Source organism: Macaca thibetana, chromosome 1 (genome assembly GCF_024542745.1).
Source record: "Macaca thibetana thibetana isolate TM-01 chromosome 1, ASM2454274v1, whole genome shotgun sequence".
Taxonomy (NCBI): Eukaryota; Metazoa; Chordata; class Mammalia; order Primates; family Cercopithecidae; genus Macaca; species Macaca thibetana.
This window is the reverse complement of record NC_065578.1, coordinates 114,085,189-114,098,126: the sequence shown is the minus strand read 5'-3', so window position 1 is coordinate 114,098,126 and position 12,938 is coordinate 114,085,189. Positions and strand designations below refer to the sequence as shown.

At 41.7% G+C, this 12,938-nt stretch overlaps 1 protein-coding gene across 7 annotated transcripts in view; it reads left to right on the top strand.

Annotated features, from left to right (window-relative positions):
• CSDE1 (cold shock domain containing E1) overlaps positions 1-12,938 on the top strand; it is a 172,430-nt gene that overhangs the window by 119,193 nt on the left and 40,299 nt on the right. For 3 of the 7 annotated variants that reach the window (XM_050748166.1, XM_050748142.1, XM_050748134.1), the window contains exon 1: positions 12,553-12,654. The exons of 1 other annotated variant lie outside the window; for it this stretch is intronic. The gene's annotated coding sequence lies outside the window, so the exon portion shown is untranslated. Of the gene's footprint in view, positions 1-12,550; positions 12,655-12,938 lie in introns of those variants that run through there. 3 more of the 7 variants (XM_050748114.1, XM_050748158.1, XM_050748149.1) reach the window with 3 other exon arrangements.

The window sequence follows — 12,938 nt, the reverse complement described above, 5'->3', positions numbered from 1 at the left end:
AGTGCCCACCACCATGCACAGCTAATTTTTGTATTTTTAGTAGAGATGGGGTTTCTCCATGTTGGCCAGGCTGGTCTCGAACTTCTGACCTCAGGTGATCCGCCCGCCTTGGCCTCCCAAAGTGCTGGGATTACAGGCGTGAACCACCACGCCTGGCCTGTAACCTCTAATTCTTGTTTGTTGGCTGTCCTAGAGAACCTGAGAATTACTTTTAATAAAATCATTTTTTTGTTGTTATTAAAACTAACCTGAATTGCCTAAAACCAAGAACTCTGCTTGATAAAATAAGCATAGTTTTAGGAACAGCCGTGCAGATATAAATTTTATCAACATTTTATACATAATTTTGGACTTATATTTAAATGTAATATTTGATGCTTATAAAAGGGTAAATGTGGAATGCAAATAAATTATCAAGCATAATAACTCATCACCTAACTTAAGAATGATAACATTACGAGTGCTTGTATTTTATCTATTTGAGCTCTTTTCCTATCTTTGCCCACCCCCCTGCTCGCTTTTTAATAGTTTTATTCACATGTAGAAAGACCTAAAATACATATGTATCCCTAAAGTGACTTATTTTTTAGTTTTCTTTTTTTTTTTTTTTTGAACTTCAAAAGAATTGTATCATACTCTTATGTAGTCTAAGGATTTTTTTTTTCACTCAACATGTCTATAGAATTTATACATTTTATTGTTTTATAGCTGTCATTTTCATTGATATATATTTCTTTGTTGGATTATACAACATATTGTTAAGGAATACATACATATATAATAAATTATGCATTTTTAAAAAATCTTTGCTAACATTTTACTTCCTAATTTTTAATTCCCCTTTCCTCTGCCTCATTTATATTAAACACATTTAACTATAAGAGATCATATTTCACATTCTGCAGTTATTTCACTGATATATCTCATGGCAACTTTCAGAGTGAATTAAGGGGTATTATCTGCTAATATAGGAAAAAGCAGATAATGCTTTTTGTTTTGTCACTCCTGTAATGCTAAAGAGGAGGCAGAACCTTCAGAGTTTAAATTAGGTACAACCTCACTCAGTGTCATCTAGCCTCGTAGAAATATGTGTGGAACTAATTGATGAATTTTTATATGTTACTGATTGTTACATTCATTTCTATTTCTTATTTTAACATCTTTGATATTGGGATATGTCTTACACAGGTACAGGTTCCAATGTGGTTGACTGTAAGCATATACAAAATTGGTTTGCACTCATGGGGGACGACTAGACAAAGGCAATCTGAATATCTCAATCAAACTCAGGACCACTTGAAAAAATAACATGGGTTTTGGCCATTTTCTGTACTTTCCATTGACACGTTTTTATCAAGAGTGTGCCACTATACAAATTTGGAGTATGGCTGGCTGTCTTAGTTTTCTACTGCTATATAACCAGTTACCACAAATAACAGTTTAAAGCAACATCCACATATTATATCACAGTTCTGTAGGTCTGAAGTCCATGCAGGGCTCAAATGGGTTCTTCTCTCTTGCACTCACAAGGCTAAAATCAAGGTGTCAGCTGAAGCCAGCATCCCATATGAGGCTCCAGTCTCTCTCCCATGTTCTCATAATTATTGACAAAATCTATTTGAGTACAGCTATACAACTCAAAGACTGTCTTCAAGGCCAACAGGAAATCATCTCTGACTTCTTGTCTCCCACCTCTAGACTCCCTTTTTTTTTTTTTTTTTTTGAGACGGAGTTTTACCCCTGTTGCCCAGGTTGGAGTGCAATGGCATGATCTCGGCTCACTGCAACCTCTGCCTCCCGGGTTCAAGCGATTCTCCTGCCTCAGCCTCCTGAGTAGCTGGGATTACAGGCATGCGCCACCACGCCTGGCAAATAGACTCCCTTTTAAGAATACATCTAAGTCAGGTCCAACCAGAATATCTCCCTCTTGATTAAACCAACTGATTAGAGATCTTAATTATATCTGCAGTAGTCCCTTTGCCATAAAAGAGATATAAGTGATATAGCTTCTCATATCCACGTTTCACCTATGCTTAAGATGGGATGATACAAGACATGTACAGTGCCATTGGCAATCTTGGTGGCCAGCTTGGAATTCTGCCTACCCCAGTGGCTTTTAGCAGCTTGGAATAAAATCCTGGAAACCATGAAGCACTCTTTGAGGAAATACTACATTATCAGTGTTCTTGGTGGGCTCAAAATAATTCTATATGGGAAAACCTGGACATCTGTGAACCAAAAAGATTCAGCAAGATCCACCAATGGATGGTGGGCTAAAATTTAAGCAAAAACAGGATATTTATATATGTTTGTGTTAGTTCCTAGAGTTGCCATTACAAATGAACCCAAACTGGGTGGCTTAAAACAAATTTATTCTCTCATATTCCTGGAGGCTAGAAGTCTCAGGGAGAATGTGTTCCATGCCCCTCTCCTAGCTTCTGGGGTTGCTGGCAATTCCTGTTCCCTGATTTCTAGATATATCACTTCAATCTCTTGTCTTCATATGGCATTCTCCCTGCATGTCTCTAGTCAGTGTATAAAACTCCCTCTTCTGAGGACACTACTCATTGGATTGAGGCCCACTCTAATCCAATATAACTTTATCTTAATTTGATTACATCCACAAAGGCCCTATTTATAAATAAGGTCACATTCTAAGGTTCTGGGTGGGAATGAATTTAGGGGGGGATGCTATTCAATTCAGTACATTACCAAAGCATTGCCCTGCCCCCACTAATTACAAAGCAAAGAGTAGTGATTTTACAATGGAGAATCCTGGCAGACATCAACTGATTAAGGTAAACATCATTAATAATACACTTCAACGGCTGGGCGAGGTAGCTCACACCTGTAATCCCAGCACTTTGGGAGGCCAAGGTGGCTGGATCACCTGATGTCAGGAGTTCGAGACCAGCCTGGTCAACATGGTGAAACCCCGTCTCTACTAAAAATGCAAAAATTACCTGGGCATGGTGGTGGGCATCTATAATCCCAGGTACTCGGGAGGCTGAGGTGGGAGAATTGCTTGAACCCAGGAGGTGGAGGCTGCAGTGAGTCGAGATCATGCCACTGTACTCTAGCAACAAGCAAGACCTCACCTCAAATAATAATAGTAATAATACACTTCAACATTATATACCCCGATATTGATGCAATGAGAGGCACATAACCTCTGTAGTCTTCAAAAGAGGGACATTTGTAAAATAGCTGACTGATATTGTTTCAAAATGTGTGTGTGTGTGTGTATATATATATATAATATATATATATATATATATAAATTTTTTTTTTCAGTGTCTCACTCTGTTGCCCAGGCTGGGGTGCAGTGGCACTATCTCCGCTCACTGCAACCTCTACCTCCTGAGTTCAAGTGATTCTCAAGCGTCAGCCTCCAGAGTAGCTGGGATTGCAGGTGCCTGCCACCAGGCCCAGCTAATTTTTATATTTTTAGTAGAGACAGGGTTTCACCATGTTGGCCAGGCTGGTCTCAAACTCCTGACCTCAAGTGATCCGCCTGCCTCGGCCTCCCAAAGTGCTGGGATTACAGCCATGATCCGGCATGCCTAGACTGTTTCAGTGTTAAAGCTGTAAAAGACAAAGACTAAAGAACTGTCATAGAAGGGAGACAAAGGACACATAAAAACTAAATGCAGTGTGAGATCCTAGATTCGATCCTGGAGGAGAAAGTGGACATTGGAGGAATAACTGGTGCAGCCCAAATTAATTTTGTATTTCAAGTCATATTATCATGTCAAAGTTGATTTCCTAGTTTTGAAAATTATTCTATAGTTATATAAGGTTAAAATAGGAGAAGCAGGTACAGGGTTTATGGCAACTTTCTGTACAATTTTCTACCTCTTCTGTAAATGTAAAAATCTTTAAAAAAAAAAAAATCATCTCCCTGATTTCTTTCTTTTTTTTTTTTTTTTGAGACCGAGTCTTGCTCTTTCACCCGGACTAGAGTGCAGTGGCCAGATCTCAGCTCACTGCAAGCTCCGCCTCCCGGGTTTACGCCATTCTCCTGCCTCAGCCTCCGGAGTAGCTGGGACTACAGGCGCCCGCCACCTCACCCGGCTAGTTTTTTGTATTTTTAGCAGAGACGGGGTTTCACCGTGTTAGCCAGGATGGTCTCGATCTCCTGACCTCGTGATCCGCCCGTCTCGGCCTCCCAAAGTGCTGGGATTACAGGCTTGAGTCACCGTGCCCGGCCATCCCCCTGATTTCTAATGAGGCTGGGTATAATTTCAAGTATTTGCCTATACAGGTTTTTAAAAACATACGGACCTTCAAGTCTTATCCCCATTTTCCTTTTCTTTCCTTTCGGCTTTTTCTTATTAATGTATTATATATTCATGATACCAATACATTTTTTATATATTGCAAATATATATTCTAGTCTGTTGACTTTTTTATGTTGACTCATGATGAGTGGAATTTTTAAAATATGGTCAAATGTATTACTGAAAAGAGATTCAGAAGAGTTAGACTTTGTGAAGAATACCTTAACAAATTTATTTGGCTTTTTTTTTTTTTTTACTTCATATACACACAAAAGGGAGACATAATTTAAATCTATGTCTGGGGTGGGCACAGGTGGCTCATTCCTGTAATCCCAGCACTTTGGAAGGCTGAGGCAGAAGGACTACTTGAGCCCAAGAGTTCAAGACCAGCCTGGGCATGGCAAAACCCCGTTTCTACAAAAAAATACAAAAATTAGCCAGGCATGGTGGTGCACGCCTGTAGTCCCAGCTACTCAGGTGGCTGAGGCAGGAGGATTGCTCGAGCCTAGGAGGTGGAGGCTGTAGTGAGCTGAGATCATGCCACTGCAATCCAGTCTGGACAACAGAGTGAGACCCTGTCTCCAAAAAAAAAAAAAAAAAAAAAAAAAAAAAAACCTAGTAAGTTTAAAATAGTCCTTTCAATAAATATAAAAATTCTAAGTAGTGGAAGTTTTATTTCATAATTTTATTAGTCTGTTCTCATGCTGCTATAAGGACATACCCGAGACTGGGTAATTTATAAAGAAAAGAGATTTAATTGACTTTCAGTTCCGCAAGGCTGGGGAGGCCTCAGGAAACTTACAATCATTGCAGAAGGGGAAGCAAACACGTCCTTCTTCACATAGTGGCAAGAAGGAGAATGAGTGCTGAGAAAAAGGGGAAAAGCCCCTTATAAAACCATGAGATAGGCTGGGAGCAGTGGCTCATGCCTGTAATCTCAGCATTTTGGGAGGCCAAGGCAGGTGGATCACTTGAGGGCAGGAGTTCGAAACCAGCCTGATCAACATGGTGAAATCTCATCTCTAGTAAAAAAAAAAATTCAAAATTAGCTGGGCGGGGTGGTGCACACCTGTAATCCCAGCTATGTGGGAGGCTGAGGCAGAATTGCTTGAACCCAGAAGGTGGAAGTTGCAGTGAGCTGAGATCGTGCCATTGCACTCCAGCCTGGGCAACAAGAGCGGAACTCCGTCTCAAAAAAAATAAATAAATACAAATAAAACCATCAGATATTGTGAGAACTCACTCACTATCATGAGAACAGTGGCACAGGGGTAACCACCCCCATGACTGAATTACCTACCATTGGGTTCCTCCCACGACAGGTGGAGATTATGGGACTACAATTCAAGATGAGATTTGGGTGAGGACACAGCCAAACCACATCATTCCACCTATGGCCCCTCCTGAATCTCATATCCTCATGTATCAAAACAAGATCATGTCTTTCCAACAGTCCTCCAAAGTCTTAGCTCATTCCAGCATTAACCCAAAAGTCCAAGTCCAAAGTCTCATCTGAGACAAGGCAAGACCCTTCCACTTACGAGCCTGTAAAATCAAAAGCAAGTTAGTTACTTCCTAGATACAATGGGGGTACAGGCATTGGGTAAATATACCCTTTCCAAATGGAAGAAATTGGCCAAAACAAAGGAGCAATAGTCCCCATGCAAGCCCAAAATCCATTACAGCAGTCATCAAACCTTAAAGTTCCAAAATGATTTCCTTTGTCTGACTTGATGTCTCACTTCCAGGTCACACTGATGCAACAGGTGGGCTCCCACAACCTTGGGCAGCTCCACCACTGTGGTTTTACAGGGTACAGCCCCACTCTCAGCTGCTTTCACAGCTGGTTTTAACTGTCTGCAGCTTATCCAGGCATATGGTGCAAGCTGTCAGTGAATCTACCATTCTGGGGTCTGGAGGACAACGGCCCTCTTCTCACAGCTCCACTAGGCAGTGTCCCAGTGGGGACTCTGTGGGGGCCCCATATTTCCCTTCTGCACTGCACTAGCAGAGATTCTCCATGAGGGCTCCACCCCTACAGCCAACTAATGCCTGGACATCAAGGCATTTCCATACATCCTCTGAAATCTAGGCAGAGGTCCCCAAACCTCAATCCTTGACTTCTGCACACTCACAGGCCCAACATCATGTGTTAGCTGCCAAGGCTTGGGGCTTGCACCCTCTGAAATAACAGCCTGAGCTATACCTTGGCCCCTTTTACTCCCTCCCACAGAGGGAGTTGAAGTAGCTGAGACTAAGGACACCATGTCCCAGGGTGAACATATCCCAAGGCTGCACAGAGCAGGAGGGGCTTGGGCCAGGCTCAGGAAATGGTTTTTCCTTCCTTGGCCTCCAGGCCTGTGATGGGAGGGGCTGCCATGAAAGTCTCTGACATGCCCTGGAGACATTTCCCCCACTATCCGAATGATTAGCATTTGTCTCCTTATTACTTATGCAAGTTTCTATAGCCAGCTTGAATTTCTCCCCAGAAAATGGGCTTTTCTTTTCTACTGCATCATCAGGCTGCAAATTTTCTAAACTTTTATGCTCTGCTTCCCTTTTAAATATAAGTTCCAAATCCAAACCATGTCTTTGTGAATGCATAAAACTAAATGCCTTTAAGGCCGGGCGCGGTGGCTCAAGCCTGTAATCCCAGCACTTTGGGAGGCCGAGACGGGCGGATCATGAGGTCAGGAGATCGAGACCATCCTGGCTAACACGGTGAAACCCCGTCTCTACTAAAAATACAAGAAAATTAGCCGGGCGAGGTGGCGGGCGCCTGTAGTCCCAGCTACTCGGGAGGCTGAGGCAGGAGAATGGCGTGAACCCGGGGGAGCGGAGCTTGCAGTGAGCCGAGATCGCGCCACTGCACTCCAGCCTGGGGCACAGAGCAAGAATCCGCGTCAAAAAAAACAAAAACAAAAACAAGAGCACCCAAGCCACCTCTTCAATGCTTTGCCACTTAGAAACCTCTTCCATTAAATACCCTAAAAAATCTCTCTTAAGTTCAAAGTTCCACAGATCTCTAGTGCAGGGGCAATATGCTGCCAGTCTCTTTGCTAAAGCATAGCAAGAATCACCTTTATTCCAGTTCCCAACAAGTTCCTCATCTCCAACTGAGACCACTTCAGCCTGGACTTCATTGTCCATATTATTATCAGCATTTTAGTTCCAAACTTTCCCACATCTTCCTGTCTTCTAAGTCCCCAAATCTCTAGGAATTTCCAAACCTTCCCACATTTTCCTTTCTTCTTCTGAGTCCTCCAAACTGTTCCAGCCCCTACCTGTTACCCAGTTCCAAAGTCGCTTTCACATTTTTGGGTATCCTTATAGCAGTGCCCCACTAACTCCTGATACCAATTTGTTGTATTAGTTCATTCTCATACTGCTATAAGGACACACCCAAGACTGGGTGATTTATAAAGGAAAGAGGTTTAACTCACAGTTCAGCATGGCTGGGAAGGCCTCAGGGAACTTAACAATCCTGGTGGAAGGGGAAGCAAACACATCCTTCTTCACATGGTGGCAGGAAGGAAAATGAGTTCTGAGCAAAGGGGGAAAAGCCCCTTATAAAACCATCAGATATCATGGGAAGTCTCTATCACAAGATAAGGAGCATGAAGGTAACTGCCCCCATGATTCAATTACCTCCCACTGGATCCCTCCCATGACATGTGGGGATTATGGGAACTACAATTCAAGATGAGATTTAGGAAAGGACACAGCCAAACCATCATTTTGGTAATCCAAAAATGATGACCGGACCTTACAATCACTACTGCCTTGGATTCAATAAAATAAGTGTAATTTACTCATTCCATGAATATTGTTTAAGTATTTACTGCATACGTAAGTCACTGTGCCAGGTTTTGGGGACACAATGATGAACTAGAGAATTGAAGCTTATGCTGTAGTTCAGAGGGATGAGCAATAAACAAATGGAAACTGATAGTTTAGTGGGTACTTTTACTTTAGAAAAGGCCTTTGTAAGGTGGTAACATTTGACGTAAGATCTGAATGATGAGAAAGTGCCCAAAGATTTGGGCTAGAACATTCCAGGAAGAGACAACAGTAAATTCATGGGCCTTGAAGGAGGAACAAACTTACAATATTGGAAGAACCAGTTAACCAGGGGTTAGAGAATCTGGTGGGGACTATATCATTCAGGGCCTTGAAGAGCACAGTAAAAGAATTTGGATTTATGTTAAATACAATTGGATTTCATTGGGATTGAGTTTTAGTTAAATTATAAATACTCTGTTGCTCTACCCTTCCCTCTATTAACTGACTCCCAGAGCTACAATGTTAGATGGTTACTTTTGGTGCAGCAGTTTAGCATGTCCACATAATTATCCCAGTAAGTGCAATGTTAACATTTTAAAGGGAAGCATTATACAAAGCTTTTTGCATTCTTATTTAAATTCTAACATCTGATTACATTAGTGGTATTATTATATTATTCTTATTTATATAATGCACTTTAACTGTTTAGAGGCTGGTTAAAGAATAAGTTTTGGGTCACATTACTTCTTATGGAAATAATTCTTCTTTATGAATGTTTTTGCTCTAGAAGTATTATTTCTGTTCTGAAACCTTGGATGTGGACCCCTTTACCATCCACTATTATCATAATTTTATCTTATTTATTTAATTAAATATTTTTTAAGACCGTGTCTCACTCTGTTGCCCAGGCTGAAGTGCAATAGCATGATTATGGCTCACTGCAGCCATGACCTCCCAGGCTTAAGCAATCTTCCCATCTCAGCCTCCTGAATAGCTGGGACCACACACGCATCACCATGCGCGGCTAATTTTTAATTTTTTTGTAAAGACGGGGGTTCGCCACATTGCCCAGGCTGGTCTAGAACTCCTGAGCTCAAGTGATCCTCCCACCTTGGCTTCTAAAGTCTGGGATTACAGTTGTGAGCCACCGTGCCCAGCCTATCATAATTTTAAAAAAGAAGATCCTCTTTAGTTTTTCTAAACAGGGAGGACATGTCAGAATAAAAACAACTCTTAAAACCTGCAATAAATTTAGCCTTATTTAATTTTTTAAAACAGTTCTACATTGACTGAATTTTTCTCATTTGACAGAGAAATGACAAAAATCTCACCCACCACTGCTCAAGAAAACCTTACAAACTGTAAGAAATGTTTACTTTTGATTCTAAAGTAGACTTCAGAGATAATGTGCTTATTTATTATTGTAGAGGGAAAAAAAAGCACACAACCGTTATCAATTTCATTGTCTAAGTCTTTCAGAGTAGAAAACTAAGTATGATGAATAACTAAAAATAATTTCTGAAATTTTTTTTCTGATGGTCCCTTAACAGACTATCTTCCCAAAATCCATGTCACCCTGTTGCATAGGAGATGGTTTTCCAGTGATTTAACAAGTTTCTGATTTAATTTAAAAAAAATAAAAAGATAACCACAATTTTTCAGTTTTTGATTTGACTTCAAAATTCATCTGAAAAAAAATCATTACGTAGTGATCTAACAATGAAACCTACCTCTATTTATGGGTTTTACTTGTAGAAAGAGTAAATCATTTTCACTTGTGATTTACATCAAATTGCTCCACCTGTTACTTTCTTTAATGCATTAGAAGCTAAAGTGTATATTTCTGGGTTTATACAGATTTGCATTTTGTGATAAATGTAAATCGATATTAATTTTGGAACAAGGAGGAATTTAAAGGAATTTAAAGGCAATTGTGATATATTCAGAATGACGATGATGAAATGATCATATAATTAAAGAAGGTTTTCAGAAGTTATGTGTAATGGTAGAAATCAAGGCTTTATCCTTTCTTATTAACAGTAATTGTATTGATAGAATTTAGTGAGACTTTTTTTTTTACATTTTCTATTGCTGTGATATTTGAGAATGTATGCTAAAAGTAGAATTACCTAATTGCCTAATTAGTTTCACATGACCTCATATCTAGTGCAAGAGCCTGGTACAGTTTCTCTATAACATTTGATTAGAATACACAGACCAGCTGTATTGCAGGAAGGGGAGATCTTGATTTAAGAACTGAGTGAAGTAAAAAAAACAGCTAGTTTGAAATATTTACATTCTGGGCCAGGCGTAGTGGCTCATGCCTGTAATCCCAGCACTCTGGGAGGCCGAGGTGGGCGGATCACCTGAGGCAGAGAGTTGTAGACCAGCCTGACCAACATGGAGAAACTCCATCTCTACTAAAAATGCAAGGGCCGGGCGCGGTGGCTCAAGCCTGTAATCCCAGCACTTTGGGAGGCCGAGACGGGTGGATCACGAGGTCAGGAGATCGAGACCATCCTGGTGAACATGGTGAAACCCCGTCTCTACTAAAAAATACAAAAAACTAGCCGGGCGAGGTGGCGGCGCCTGTAGTCCCAGCTACTCGGGAGGCTGAGGCAGGAGAATGGTGTGAACCCGGGAGGCGGAGCTTGCAGTGAGCTGAGATCCGGCCACTGCACTCCAGCCTGGGTGACAGAGCCAGACTCAGTCTCAAAAAAAAAAAAAAAAAAAAAAAAAAAAAAAAAAAAAAAAAATGCAAAATTAGGTCTGGTATGGTGGCTCACGCCTGTAATCCCAGCACTTTGGGAGGCCAAGGCGGGTGGATCACGAGATCTGGAGCTCAAGACTAGCCTGACCAACATGGTGAAACCGCGTCTCTACTAAAAATACAAAAATTAGCTGGGTGTAGTGGTGTGCGCCTGTAATCCCAGCTACTCAGGAGTCTGAGGCAGGAGAACTGCTTGAACCCAGAAGGCGGAGGTTGCAGTGAGCCAAGATCATGCCATCACACTCCAGCCTAGGCAACAAGAGTGAAACTCCATCTGAAAAAAAAAAAAAGTTTACATTCTGTACTTTCCCAGAAATACATTCCAATCTCTAACAATTTATCATACTGTTGTCCAGTGCTATTTATTCAACAAACTTTTGAGAGTTGTCGAGACCAGGCACTGTCAGCAACCAGGGATGCAAAGATGAATGTCATAAGCTCTGTGCTGGAGTATTACTACCTAGTAAAAACTAATAATTACAATAGAGTGAGCTATGAAAGCATTGAAAATGAAGCAAATATTTGTGCTTAGGAAAGCGTGGGAAGGCATCAGAGAGAGCAAAGGGGCACTTTTGAGGTGTTATACATGGGACCGGACACCAGCAACAAAGGTGGAGAGAAATTTTTAAACAGAAATGGGACACAGCCTCCTCTTAGAATTCAAGAGGTTTGAATTGAAGGTTATCTTTCCTTCATTGCACTTATTCCAGTGTGTACGTTTGGATTTATTTTTGTGATCATTAATGATGCTAGACTAAAAGTTCCTTGAGGACAAGACTATATCCGATTTTCTTTACAACTGTACACTTCCCAGTGATTACACATACAACATGTCAAATAAATGTGTTGTAAGCAAAAAGTGGGTAGGAGAGTACTCAGGAGACTGGCTGCTCATTATTTATCCAATACTGTCAAGTGAGAGAGCCAGTGAATCTGTGAAAATAGAAGCACTGAATCTGGGAAAAGCATTCCTCTCACCAGAGGAGCATGCTGTACTGTCTGACAGGGGATAATCCATTGAACTTCCTGTGGTCATAATTACCCATTTTCCTCCTTCCCTCTTCCCCCATTGGATGAATCATCTCTTTGCTCTTATTTCAACCTTTTAATTACTGATTCACCCTCTTTGATTACCTGACACAACAGGAATATCTTTGGTAACTTGAAAGGTCAGTTGACTGAATTTGTTTCATTTTGTTTAGTGATTATGCAGCCTTGCTCACTCTTGTGCATCTGTTGCAATGTTGTTTGTGGAAAACAAAGGTCTCATTTAGATTTCCAAATTACCTTGCTAAAAAACTGACTCTATACTAATGAAATTCGTCTAATGCAGTAGATGTAAGAAAGAATGCTTGCACTATGAGAAGAAACGAGTGTGAGGCCCTTCTGGATTTTTTGCTGCGAAAAGATAAATCATTTTTTATGACTCCTGGATATGCCCTCAGAATTGTTCGCCTTCAAGGTTTACCCCATTATTGTGGGCTAAAACGTATTCAAACGCTCAAAGACTAGAGACGCCTAAAGCTACCCGCCACCCGTAGTGTCCAGGAGGAGTCAGTAAACACCCAGATTGCTTCCCGCAGCACACCCAAGAAGGAATGTAAGGGAATGCAGCCACCATGTTGGTTGTGGTTAAGTGCAGCAAACTGCTTGGCGTCACTCAGCCCTGCTGCGCAAGCGTATTGAGAGTACGCTTCACTCCGCCCCTTCTCGTGCACGAGCTCGGAGCGCGCAACTCTCGCGAGAGAAGCGAGATTTATTCCTACGTACCGGGCCGTGCTGCTTATGGCGGCGCTGGAGAGGGGGCGCTGAGCTGTTGGGGTGAGTACGACCTCAGGGTCCAACTGGGGGTAGCAAAAACCCAGGGGAAGGGCTGAGAATAAGACCAAGGCTAAGGGGAAAGCTTTCTGAGTCAAGGTGGGCACTCGTAGAGCTCTAGGTGGGGAAGAATGCACCCCAATTCCCTGCCCTGAGCTTTTTCATACGTCTCCCGTTCAACTGCCTGGGCCTCACGTCAGGTCGCAGAGCTGAAACCAGGAGTCGAGGCCAGCCGGCTGCGCGTTTTGGTAGTGGTGGTGGTGACTAAAGTGGGGGGAGGGAGCGAA